This window comes from Manis javanica, chromosome 14 (genome assembly GCF_040802235.1).
Source record: "Manis javanica isolate MJ-LG chromosome 14, MJ_LKY, whole genome shotgun sequence".
NCBI classification, from domain to species: domain Eukaryota; kingdom Metazoa; phylum Chordata; class Mammalia; order Pholidota; family Manidae; genus Manis; species Manis javanica.
Window position 1 is genome coordinate 84,642,919 of NC_133169.1, and position 12,757 is coordinate 84,655,675.

Here is a 12,757-nt window from a genome sequence, read left to right on the forward strand (position 1 = left end):
TATGGTAGTTGCAGAAGGACAGACATGCAAACCCGAAGAATGGGAGAGCCCAGAAATAAACTTACACAAATGTGGTCAAGAGATCTTCTATCTGGGTGCCAAAACTACACAATGGGGAAAGAATAATTTCTTCAACAAAGAGTGCTGGGAAAACTGGATATTCACATGCAAAATAAGAAAATGTAAGATAACACCATACACAAAAGTCACCTCAAAGTGGATTAAAGAATTAAATGTAAGACCTGATACCATAAAACTGGTAGAAGAAAACAGAGGGGGAAAGTTCCATAACATTGGTCATGGCAAAAGCAAAAAGAGGTAAATAGGGCTTTATCAAATTAAAAAGCTAGAGTTTAACACAGCAAATGAAACAACAGAGTGAAAAGGCAACCTATAGAATGCAAGAAAATATCTGTAAACCTGATAAGAGGTTAATATCCAAAATATATAAGAAACTCCTACAACTCGGTAAGAAAAAAAACAACCAAATTTTAAAATGGGCAAAGGGTTTGAATAATCATTTCCCCAAAAAAACACACAAATGGCCAATAAGCACATGAGAAAATGTTCAACATCACTAATTATCAAGAAAATGCAAATCAAAACCACAATGAGATACCACCTCACACCTGTCAGGATAGCCATTGTCAAAAAACAATCCATGGCAAGGATGTGGAGAAACTGGAACCCTCATACATGTGGATGAAGATGTAGAATTGTGCATCTGCTGTGGATAACAGGATGGAGGTTCCTCAAAAAAATTAAAATAGAACTACTATATGAGAAGAGGTGGTCAAGATACTTTAGCCTTCTGAGTAATATGAGAATCTTCTGCAGAATTGTTAGTGACTTAATTGTGCAATTTAAAATAATGAAATTGAATTTTTTTTCTTAAACAAAATGATTTACCCGTCAGGTATGGTATTCTCTCTCAGCACACGTCATTGACATGCAAAAAGACACAAGCCCTCCCCTCCATGACTCTCTTTCTCAAAGCAGGGAAATTTCTTCTGCATTAGATAACCTGCACGGTTTCTTGCCAGTGAGTTCACTGTCCTTGTTCTTTGAGACCAAGACAAAGTACCACAGCCCTTCCATATAAAGGGAGCCAATTCTCACCTAAAGAGCCTTCCTTTACAGACCCTCCTCCTTTGCTCAGACTAACATCACATGTGGTTCCCAAAAACTAACCACCCAGCTCTGTAGAGTGTTTGTCCAAACAGAATTTCAAGACAATAACTTGTAATCCTATTATTCAATAATTATTTATCAAGCACCTACTCTGTGTGAGACACAGCACTGCACTCAGTGGTGGGTATACAGCATGGAACAAATCAAACACCTTACCTTCTTAGGACTCAAGTTTGTGAGGAAGACAAGCACACAAACTCACACATGGACCTATAAAAGTGTCAAGAAGTATTAAGAGCTACGGAGGAAACAAACAAAGCAGGGTGAACGGTCTGTGGGTAACGAGTGGTGTTACTTTAGATGGGCTAGTTAAGTAGGACCTCTCTTGAGCAAGTCACATTTGAGCCAAGGGCTGAAACAGACAGTGAGCCAGCCATACAGACAGGTGTGTGTAAACCAGTAGACAGAGGAAACAGCAATTGCAAAGGCCATGAGGCTTTTTTTATTAAGGTATCATCGATATATAATCCTATGAAGGTTTCACATAAGCAACCTTGTAGTTTCAACATTCACCCATATTATCAAGCCCCCCCCACACACCCCACTGCAGTCACTGTCCATCAGCATAATAAGATGCTATGGAGTCGCTACTTGTCTACTCTGTGCTATACTGCCTTCCCGTGCCCCCACTACATTATGTGTGCTGATCACAATACCCCTTAAATGCTTTCTCCCTCCCTCCCCACCTGCCCTCCCCAACCCCTTCCCTTTGGTAACCCCTAGTTCTTTCTTGGAGTCTGTGAGTCTGCTGCTGTTTTGCTCCTTCAGTTTTCCTTTGTTGCTATCCTCCACAAATGAAATCATTTGATACTTGTCTTTCTCCACCTGGCTTATTTCACTGAGCATAATACCCTCTAGCTCCATCCATGTTGTTGCAAAGTGTAGGATTTATCCATTCATCTACTGATAGACACTATGGTTGCTTCCATGTCTTGGCTGTTGTAAATAGTGATACAATAAACATGGGGTGCATATGTCTTTTTAAATCAGGGATCTTGTTTTCTTTTAGATGCAATTGCAAATGGAATTGTTTTATTGATTTCTCTGTCTGTTACTTCTTCATTAATATATAGGAATGCAACAGATTTCTGTGTATTAATTTTGTATCCTGCAACTTTGCTGGATTCAGATATTAGTTCTAGTAGTTTTGGTGTGGTTTAGGGGTTTTTTTATGTACAATATCATGCCATCTGCAAACAGTGACAGTTCAACTTCTTCCTTACCAATCTGGATGCCTTTTCTTTCTTTGTGTTGTCTGATTGCCATGGCCAGATCCTCCAGAACTATGTTGAATAGAAGTGGGGAGAGTGGGCATTCTTGTCTTGTTCCAGATCTTAGAGGAGAAGCTTTTAGCTTCTCGCTGTTAAGTATGATGTTGGCTGTGGGCTTGTCATATATGGCTTTTATTATGTTGAGGCACTTGCCCTCTATACCCATTTTGTCAAGAGTTTTTATCATGAATGGATGTTGAACTTTGTTGAATGCTCTTTTGGCATCTATGAAGATGATCGTGTGGTTTTTGTCCTTCTTTTTGTTGATGTGGTGGATGATGTCAATGGATTTTCGAATATTGTACCATCCTTGCATCCCTGGAATAAATCCCACTTGATCATGATGGATGATCTTTTTTATGTATTTTTGAATTTGGTTTCCTAATTTTTGTTGGGTATTTTTGCATCTATGTTTATCAGGGATATTGGTCTGTAATTTTCTTTTTTTGGTGGGGTCTTTGCCTGGTTTTGGTATTAGAGTGATGCTGGCCTCATAGAATGAGTTTGGGAGTATTCCCTCCTCTTCTGTTTTTTGGAAAACTTTAAGGAAGATGGGTGTTAGGTCTTCACTAAATGTTTGATAAAATTCAGCAGTGAAGCCATCTGGTTCAGGTATTTTGTTCTTAGGTAGTTTTTTGATTACCAATTCAATTTCATTCAATTTCATAAACAGGTTTAGTTACTGTTAAACCTGCCAACACATGTTTCTTCCTGGATCGGTCTTGGAAGGTTGTATTTTTCTAAAAGTTTTTCATTTCTTCTAGGTTATCCAATTTGTTAGCATACAATTTTTAATAGTATTCTCTAATAATTCATTGTATTTTGGTGGTATCTGTAGTGATTTTTCCTTTCTCATTTCTGATTCTGTTTATGTATGTAGATTCTCTTTTTTTCTTAGTAAGTCTGGCTTGGGGTTTATCTATTTTGTTTACTTTCTCAAAGAACCAGCTCCTGGTTTCATTGATTCTATTGTTGTATTCTCAATTTTATTTATTTCTGCCCTGATCTTTATTATGTCCCTCCTTCTACTAACTTCGGGCCTCATTTGTTCTTTTTCTAGTTTCATTAATTGTGAGTTTTGACTGTTCATTCGGGACTGTTCTTCTTTCTTGAGATAGGCCTGTATTGCTATATACTTTCCTCTTAGAACTGCCTTCACTGTGTCCCATAGAAGTTGGGGTGTTGAGCTGTTGTTTTCATTTGTCTCCATATATTTCCTGATCTCTGTTTTTATTTGGTCATTGATCCATTGATTATTTAGGAGCATGTGGTTAAACTTCCATGTGTTTGTGAGCCTTTTTGGGTTTTTTTGTACAGTTTATTTCTAGTTTCATACCTTTGTGATCTGAGAAGACAGGTTGTACAATTTCAATCCTTCTGAATTTACTGAGGCTCTTTTTGTGGCCTAGTATATGATCTGTTCTGAAAAATGTTCCATGTGCATTTGAGAAGAATGTGGATCCTGCTGGTTTTTGATGGAGTATTCTCTGAATGTCTATTAGGTCCATCTGTTCCAATGTGTTGTTTAGTGCCTCTGTCTCCTTACTTATTTTCTGTCTGGTTGTTCTGTCCTTTGGAGTGAGTGGAGTGTTGAAGTCTCCTAAAATGAATGCATTGCATTCTACTTCCCACTTTAATTCTGTTAGTATTTGTTTTACATATGTTGGTGATCCTGTGTTGGGTGCATAAATATGTATAATGGTTATATCCTCTTTTTGGACTGACCCCTTTATCATTATATAATGTCCTTCTTTGTCTCTTGTTACTTTCTTTGTTTTGAAGTCTATTTAATCTGATACAAGTACTACAACACCTGATTTTTTCTCCCTATTATTTGCATGAAGTATCTTTTTCCATCCCTTCACTTTAGTCTGTGCATGTCTTTGGGTTTAAAGTGAGTCTCTTGTAGGCAGCATATAGGCGGGTCTTGCTTTTTTATCCATTCTGTAACTCTGTGTCTTCTGATTGGTGCATTCAGTCCTTTTACATTTAGGATGATTATTGATAGATATGTATGTATTGCCATTGCAGGCTTTAGATTCATAGTTACCAAAGGTTCATGGGCAGCTTCTTTACTATCTAACAGTCTAACAACTCACTTATTATGCTATTACAAACACAATCTAAAGGTTCTTTTTTTTCTCTCTCTCTCCCTTTTCTTCCTTTTCCACTCTTTGTATGTTAGGTGTCATACTCTGTATTCTTTGTGTATCCCTTGACTGACTTTTTGGGTAGCTGATTTAATTTTGCATTTGCTTAGTAATTAATTGGTCTACTTCCTTTCATGTGGTTTTATTTTCCCTGGTGACAGCTATTTAGCCTTAGGAGCACTTCCATCTAGAGCAGTCCTTTTAAAATACACTGCAGGGACACTTTGTGAGAGGTAAATTCTCTCAACTTTTGCTTATCTAGAAATTGTTTATTTCCTGGTTCAAATTTAAATAATAATCTTGCCAGGAAGAGTATTCTTTGTTTGTGGCCCTTCTGTTTCATTGCATTAAGTATTTCATGCCACTCCCTTCTGGCCTGTAAGGTTTCTGTTGAGAAGCCTGATGTTAGCCTGATGGATTTTCCTTTGTATGTGATCTTTTTTCTCTCTGGCTGCTTTTAATACTCTTTCCTTGTCCTTGATCTTTGCCATTTTAATTAATGTGTCTTAGTGTTGTCTTCCTTGGGTTCCTTGTGTTGGGAGACAGTGCACCTCCATGGCCTGAGAGACTATTTCGCTCCCCAGATTTGGGAATTTTTCTGCAATTATTTCCTCAAAGACACCTTCTATCCTTTTTTCTCTTCTCTGGTACCCCTATAATGCAAATATTGTTCTGTTTGGATTGGTCACAGTGTTCTTCTTATTCTTTCATTCCTAGAGATCCTTTTTTCTTTCTCTGCCTCAGCTTCTTTGTATTTACTGTTCTCTAATTTCTATTCCATTTACCAAAAATATGGAACACTTCATGGATTTGCATGTCATCCTTGCACAGGGGCCATGCTAATCTTCTCTGTATTGTTCCAATTTTAGTGTATGTGCTGCCAAAGCAAGCACGGCCCTGAGGCTTTTGATAGATGTCAACACACTGACCTCTAAAAGGGCTACAGCAATGCTCATTCATCAGCAGCATCTGGGAGTGCCTATTTCCACATATTTTCACCATCATCTCATTTATCCATATTTCATTTGTTTTCTATAGAAAATAATTGCATTTTCTTCAAGAGCTTGAATACATTGACTCAAAGGAATGGATGATGGGAGGAGAGGGAATGAAAGAAGGCAGCTTCCATTCAGAGTTCCCTGCACCATGCACTGTACTCCTTAGTTTGCAGATGTTTCAGTTCATCAACACATCAACCTTTTGAGAGAGGCATCAGGTACTCTCTTTCGCATGCAAAAATGCTGAGGCTGAGAGACTAAGAAATCAGTCCAAGGGCATTCAGTCCTTAAGAACACAACTGGAGTCAATGTCAGGTAAGCCTGGGCTCTTCCCACAACACTGGGGAACCTCTCAGTGCAGGGGTACAGAGGAGCTCCCTTGGCAATCCCATACAAGGGACATGGGGACCTAGTCACTCCAGGCTCCCACCTGAGTCTAGAGCTGGTTGTCTTGGGTAATTTCATATGAATTTCATTTTCCATTTGTTGGATTTTTTCAACAGTAGAAGCCTATATTTCCCCATGCACCAGGAGTTTATCTACAGCCAAAGCAAGTTACTGTCAGAAAGATGTGGATATGAATAATTAAGCCCCTATTAAACTTGCACACATCTTGTAATAAATGTCAAATTAGAATGTGCCAAGATCTTGTTAAACCTGCCAACACATATTCTTAAATAAGGTGGGAATATAACTTGGGGCTTATCAGGAAATTCAACCTCTCCTGAAAGATGCTCTTTGACTGTACAGAATTTTAATCTGCAGATTACCTGAATTCATCTCCTCTATCATTCCACTGTATTCATGCCCACTGTAAAAACCAACCAAGGAATCTCTCTCGGGATGTCCCCATATAGGATGTATTTTAATACATATTGCATTAAATCTCATTATTTTGAAGGAAATATTATCCAAAAGAGTCTCATTCTGAATACACTTTGCCTAAATTCTAAAAAATACTCATTTGCATTCATCATCGACTTGAATGGACTTTTCAAAAAGCTCTTGTGTTTATCCCTTCTGCTGTGGGGAGGGATGGAGCACTATGGCTAAGAGCACATCTTGTGTCGGATTTCCTGTCTCTGCTCCACCACTTCCCAATTGCAAAGTGGGGACCAGAGGAGCACCCACTGCACAGAGCGGTTTAAAACACTATGAGTTTAATCACCTAACATGTTGCCTGCCCCGTAGTAAGTGTTTTGTACATGCCAGCTACAGTTACTGTTGTCTGGTATATCCCAAGCATGCAAACTGATATTAGCCAAAACATGTAACTAAAAGTTTTTAGTAACATTTTTCTGGTATAAGAAGAATATATGTTTATTTTCATAAGCTTATCAACAGAAAAGTAAATCTTAAAATTAAGCAAGTCTTGAGTACCCGTATGCTGATGAAAAGACCAACACAACTATACTCATTTTGCCCATCAGGAATAGTGAGACACCAATGGTTGAGAAACTTGTTCTCAATCTCCCAGAAAAGAGGATGGAAATGCAGAAAATGATGCCCAATCTTCCATAACTCTCTAAATGGTGCCTCCAGGCTTCCTATCCTAATTGGCCAGTATAGTCCTTAAAGATAATCTTTAATTCTACATACAAGCTGTGTAACCTTGGTGTAGGGAGTAACAGAAGTTCCCAGGGTCAGGATGCCTACCTGGTCCTAGTCTGCTCGTCCACTGCACATGGGCATCGATGTCATAATGGGCCTGCTGCACAGGCACGTGTGTACACAGACATAAGCTGCTATTGTCTCTGTTGTTATATAAAGACCCCCACCCAGTGCTCTGGGCAGAGGCGGCGGCAGACAGGGATGCAGACGAGCAGGGGCAAATTGCAGATTGCAGATTTGCTGGATGCAGACCTGGTTCTAGTGCTCAACCTGCCAGCACAAGAACAAAGCTGGGTATACGACCTTTCACCGCCATGTTCCATTGTCATTATTCAGTCTCACAAAATCCAGAGTGAACTTGCCCAGAGCTGAAAGCCTCCAGCATGATGACACTTGGACAAAGCAAATAACCAGTCTGTGCCTCAACTTCCTCATCTGTAAGGTGGGGAAAATAAAAATACAAACCTAGTAACCTAGTACATCAGAGTAGGTAAGACCTGTGGCACTGTGGATAAAATGAGAGTTCCTGTGGCCAGGATTCTCACCCCACCGTGGCTGACTAGCTCACTGCACACCTGTGGGCAATACATGGCTGTTGACTCTATAAAAAGAGCTCCGCCCAGTGCTCTGGGCATGACACGGTGGCAGGGCTGCAAGGCTGCAGGAGAGCAGAGCAGAGGCTGGAGTGGTGGCAGTGCCGAGAGGACAGAGGCCCAGAGGAGGGCTGAGCAGGACAACTGTGCAGAGAGGCCCAGAGGATGGCTGTGTGGGACGACTGTGCAAAGAGGCCCAGAGGACAGCTATGCAGACAGAGGGGCCCAAAGACAGAGACTGGCTTGCTGCCTGCAGACTCGTTCTGAGTGAACGGGATTCTAGTGACTGACCTGCCACCATGGCAATAAAGTCGGGTATAACCCTTTCACCCCAAGAATGTTTTGCTGTCATTTTCTTTGGTCACACTGAATCCATAGCGAACTTGCCCGGGGCTGAAACCCATTGGCAAGACAGGCACAAATACAGCATTTGCCAGCATGCGCTGCTGGGAAGGTATGGCCACCTGCCTTTTCTGGAGTGCTTCCTCCCAGCTCTGGAAAGAGTCCAGACTCTCAAGATGATGAAACAGGAGGAAAATGTCTTAGCAAAAGAAAGAAAGGAAATGAACCCAATGTCCCTGCAGAGATCCCTCAGATTCTTAAGACCTTGGGATGAACTGTCCGTTGCCCACGCCTCCCTGCGATGCCATTCAAGATGGAGACATCAGCTCGGCAGGGCCTTTTCTGCTGCCTGACATCCGGCTGACAGCTGAAGCCCCTCTGATGGTAATTAGACAACCAATTGTGAAGCACGATTGGACTGACCACCGAATCTGTGCCAATGGCCCACCTGAAGGACGACCTTGTGATTTTACACAATCTATAAATCCAATCCAGCTGGAAAGCAAACATGCTGGAGCCCCTGTGCCAAGGGCCTTGATCCCTAGGCCATGTTACCCTCAGGGCCCTTGCCTCCAAGCTCCCCATCCTCCCCTGCACCCTGGGGACAGGGATAGCAGGATGGGGAAAGGCCTGGGATGGGACCAGGGACAATAGGTCAAGGCCATTCCAAGGATGACCACCTACCTCCTCCATAAAGAAATGAACCTCCTCTTATTTACATGACAAAAGAAAAATCCCAGAAAACGTAACTAGTGGTCGTCAGGGGAGAGAACAGATTAGATACTAAGACCTGGACCTAGTTGCTGAGCACAGGGGAGTATTTGCAGAGAAAGCATCTAACACCATACCAGGCACACAGTAGTCACTTCCTAAATGCTGACTCTAGTCATTGCGCTCCTCCTCAATGCAGAACACGGCTATAATACTAGGCAGCGTGCCACAGTCCAAGGTGTGATAATAAGTGCTTCACATGTGTTATTTACTCCTCAACAATGCTAAGAAGCAGGTGCTATTATCATTTGCACTTTCCAGCTGAGATAAGCGAAGCTTAGAAAGGCTAGGAGACTGCCAAGATAACACAGCTAGTATAATGCAGAGCCACACAACCCGAGCCTTCTGAATCACTCCTTCTAACTTTATCACCTTCATATAACACATGCTTTTTTTTTTTTCAGTCTTTTAGGAATTGGAAATGTTCTATGAAATCATAAATGGCCTCTAAGCTGGCAGGCTTCCCCACACCAGCCTTAGGATTCTCCGATAGTCTTCCGTGTCAACTTGACTGGGCCATGTAGTGCCCAGTTGTTTGGCCAAACATTCTGGGTGTGTCTGTGGGGAGCTTCTGCATGAGATGAGTATTTGAATCAGTAGCCTGAGTAAAGCAGAGTGCCCCTTCCACCTCCAACCCATGGGTGGGTTTCATCCAATCAACTGAAGATGTAAATCGGACAAAGGCTATGTAAGAAGGAATTCCTTCTGCCTAGTTGAGCTCGACCATTTGGTCTTTCCTTGCCTTCATGTTTAAGATGGAAAGATTCGCTTTTCTTGGATCTCAAGACTGCTGGCTTTTGCACATAACTTACACTATTGGCATTGCTGGTTTTCAGGCCTTTTAGACTCAGAATGCAACTACACCATCAACCCTTCTGCTCTCCAGCTCGCCATCGACACACTTCTTAGCCTCATTAGTTGCATGAACCAATTTTTTAACTTATACTGAGATATATATATATATCCCCATTCTATGGTCCTCTGCCTCTGGAGAACCCTGGAGAATACAGACACCAAGTGTCCTAGAACTCTGACTGAAGCCTTCATTAACAATGGGGCTTTTTGTGGGTTGTTCAGACATTAAGCATCTAACAACCCCATTTTAAAAACTAAACCTTAGATAAATGTCCAACCTGAAGAAATGTTGCTTGGCAAGTTAAGTGAGAAGTGCTCTGAAGTAGGGGAGCCAGGGAGGAGAACAGGGGCCCAGGGGAGTACTGTGCTCTTTGTCCTGCAGTACCTCCCAAGCTGGTGCTTTGTTGGCTTCACAGCCCAGTGCATCCCTCTGGGCACAAACACTAAAGCACAGTGCAGGCTAAAGAAGTCCTCTCCATGGCTCGTCAGCACGTCGCCCACAGTTCTGCCCATCTTGCGAGCCTACAGCAGGGTCTGGAAGAGTCTAAACAGTGGTGGAAGGCCGGGGCACTGTGGGTCAAAACCTCTGCGGTTCCTGTCGTTCTTCCCATTTACAGGACGGACTCCCCTGGCCCTCACACTAGGCTCAGTGGGGATTAATCTGTCATCAGGCTGAAGCCAGATCAGCCATTACTGCATGTTGCATGGAAGGCAGAGCTGGGACCTCGCCTCTGCTCTGCCAGGCCTCCCACAGGCTGCTGCTCTGAAAAATCAGCTCCTTCATCATGATGAGCTACCCAAAGTGCAGGAGTTAAGAGAAGACCTGTGGGCCCAATTCACAATACTTATGTCCCTCTCCCTTTCCTGCCCTGGCGCTCTGCTTGGCACCTTCAGTTGGCTACGTCACAGATCTCCAGACATTCTGGGAGTGGAAATTGTAACTGCGAGTCCAAGTCGTTGGTGAGTGTTAGGTGAGGGCTGCACACCTACTGCTACGTCTCCCGGCTCTGTCCAACAGCTCCAGCCAAAAGACAGACCGACACCGCCTCTGGAGTTAGAGGAGGGTAGAACCCATTGAATGCACTCCTCAAATGCATCGGCACTTATTTTAAAGCCACGTCTCTCTCAGACCCCAAGACCTGAACCTGCTCCAAATCTACCATCCAGATGTACTGTGAACATTCACATGGCAAACCAGAAGCAAAAATAAAGAGTAAACGTAAATGCAGGGCTGGTACTTGGGTCTTCAGGGTAAAAATATTCACCCGTGGAACACTTCAACAAATACATGTTGAGGAACTACATTGAGCTAGGCACAGGTCATGGAGAGGTGAGGCCCATGAGGGTTCACCTCCTCTGGTGGACTCCCCCGGGCCTCTTCAGTTTGCCAGGAAAGGGTGCTGTGGACCCCTGCAGAGACCTCCCAACATGCACCCTGAGGACGCTCGCTCTCACCTCGGCGAGACGCGTGCAGGCATTACTCAGCCGTACATACTGTTATCATTCCGTTTGCGGAGCACCTATTAGGCCAGGCACTGTGGGAAGTACTATGCACACTGTACCATTCAATCCACCAGACATCTCTGCATGGCGCGTGTCAGTACTTTTATCTTACGTGAGGACCAGAGAGCTTAAATGACTTGCTTAAAGCCAAATGGTGGTGGAGCTGGGATTCAGCTCCTCATGCCCGATGGCAACTCTGGTCTTCCCAGGCATCCACCGTGACAGCCGCGGGTTCCAGAGGGACCGGCTCCTCACTCGGCTGCGCAGCCACCTTCCCGCCTCTTTGTCTCTGAGGCTAAAGGGACTGCTTGCTCCTCTGTCTGAGAAAGAAGAGCGGTCACGTGAGCAACGGGGCTGTGGCTGCAGGCCCCCGGGCATTTGCTTCCCCTTTCTTGAGTCTGCCCGGTCACCCAGCAAATGAGGGAGGTGAACAAGTGGGTCCAAAGGATAAAGTCCAGCCACAGGGTCTTCTGAATCTGTGCCACTGGAGGACCAGCTGCAGTGTGGCCAAGAGGTTCTAGCTCCTTCCGAGGGGAAGGTGACGCCACAGCCGGGCCTTGACAGGCAGCCCCCGAGAGAGGAGCTCGCTCCAAACAGCCCGCCCCCGGCCACATCCCAGTCAGTCACAAGCCCCACGCTGCCCTTCCTGCTCCTCTGTCCTCCTTCTCGCCAACGTAGCACTGCTTTTTACATATTAGTTTTACGTGACTCAGATCATGCCGCTGCACTGCACTGAGGGTAACCTCCTCCCCAGGCCCCACCCCTCCCCCCACCGTTGCTGGGGTGCCGGTCACTAAACTCCCGAGCATGGCGCTCTGCCTCTCCGCCCCTTCCCCCTGGGCCCAGCACCCACTCCCTCCTCCTACTCACAGGCCCCCGGTCTCTCCCTGCCCGCAGCACTTGGCCCCCCGTCTCCACCGCACTGGCCCCCTGCCCTTCAGACCTGGGCTTACAGCTCCCTTCCCCTGGGAGGCCTGTTCACTGTTTCAGCCCGTCTGTCCCTCACAGCAGACGCCACAGTCATCTCTCCGCTTGGGTTCGCGGCTCTCGGCCCCAGCTGAGGACTCTGCGCCACCCCCCGTCCGCACGAGGCGGACTCGCTAAGCGTCTGAAGGAACAGTACCGCCTGTCTCCACAAGCCCCATGTCCATCTGCTGTAGCAACCGGCCAGCCAGCACCATGGGGCCATCTCAGCACGTGCAGGCTGGCCCCCTAAGGGGGGTGGTGGGGACACAACCTGTGTGGAGAGCAAGGGCTCTGCTCTAGGGAGCCAGGCAGCATGTACAAAGCTGTCCAAACTACAGTGCCATGCAAATGTGATACACACACACACTCATGTGAACATACGTCTATGACAACCATTTAAATCATGGTCCATGCTAAGTGCAAAGTGAAGGTCACAAATAACAAAGGTAGGAGAGTGAAGAGGGGGCAGGCGAGGTGTCCCGGGGCAGGCGAGGTATCCTGGGGCA

The 12,757-nt window shown here is 44.5% G+C and overlaps 1 protein-coding gene and 1 non-coding gene across 3 annotated transcripts in view; both read right to left on the reverse strand.

Annotated features, from left to right (window-relative positions):
- SPOCK1 (SPARC (osteonectin), cwcv and kazal like domains proteoglycan 1) overlaps positions 1–12,757 on the reverse strand; it is a 466,123-nt gene that overhangs the window by 298,995 nt on the left and 154,371 nt on the right. The window lies entirely within an intron of this gene.
- On the reverse strand, positions 5,399–5,505 carry LOC118972053 (U6 spliceosomal RNA). Its single transcript, XR_005060864.2, has one exon. It is a non-coding gene; the product is annotated as a U6 spliceosomal RNA (small nuclear RNA).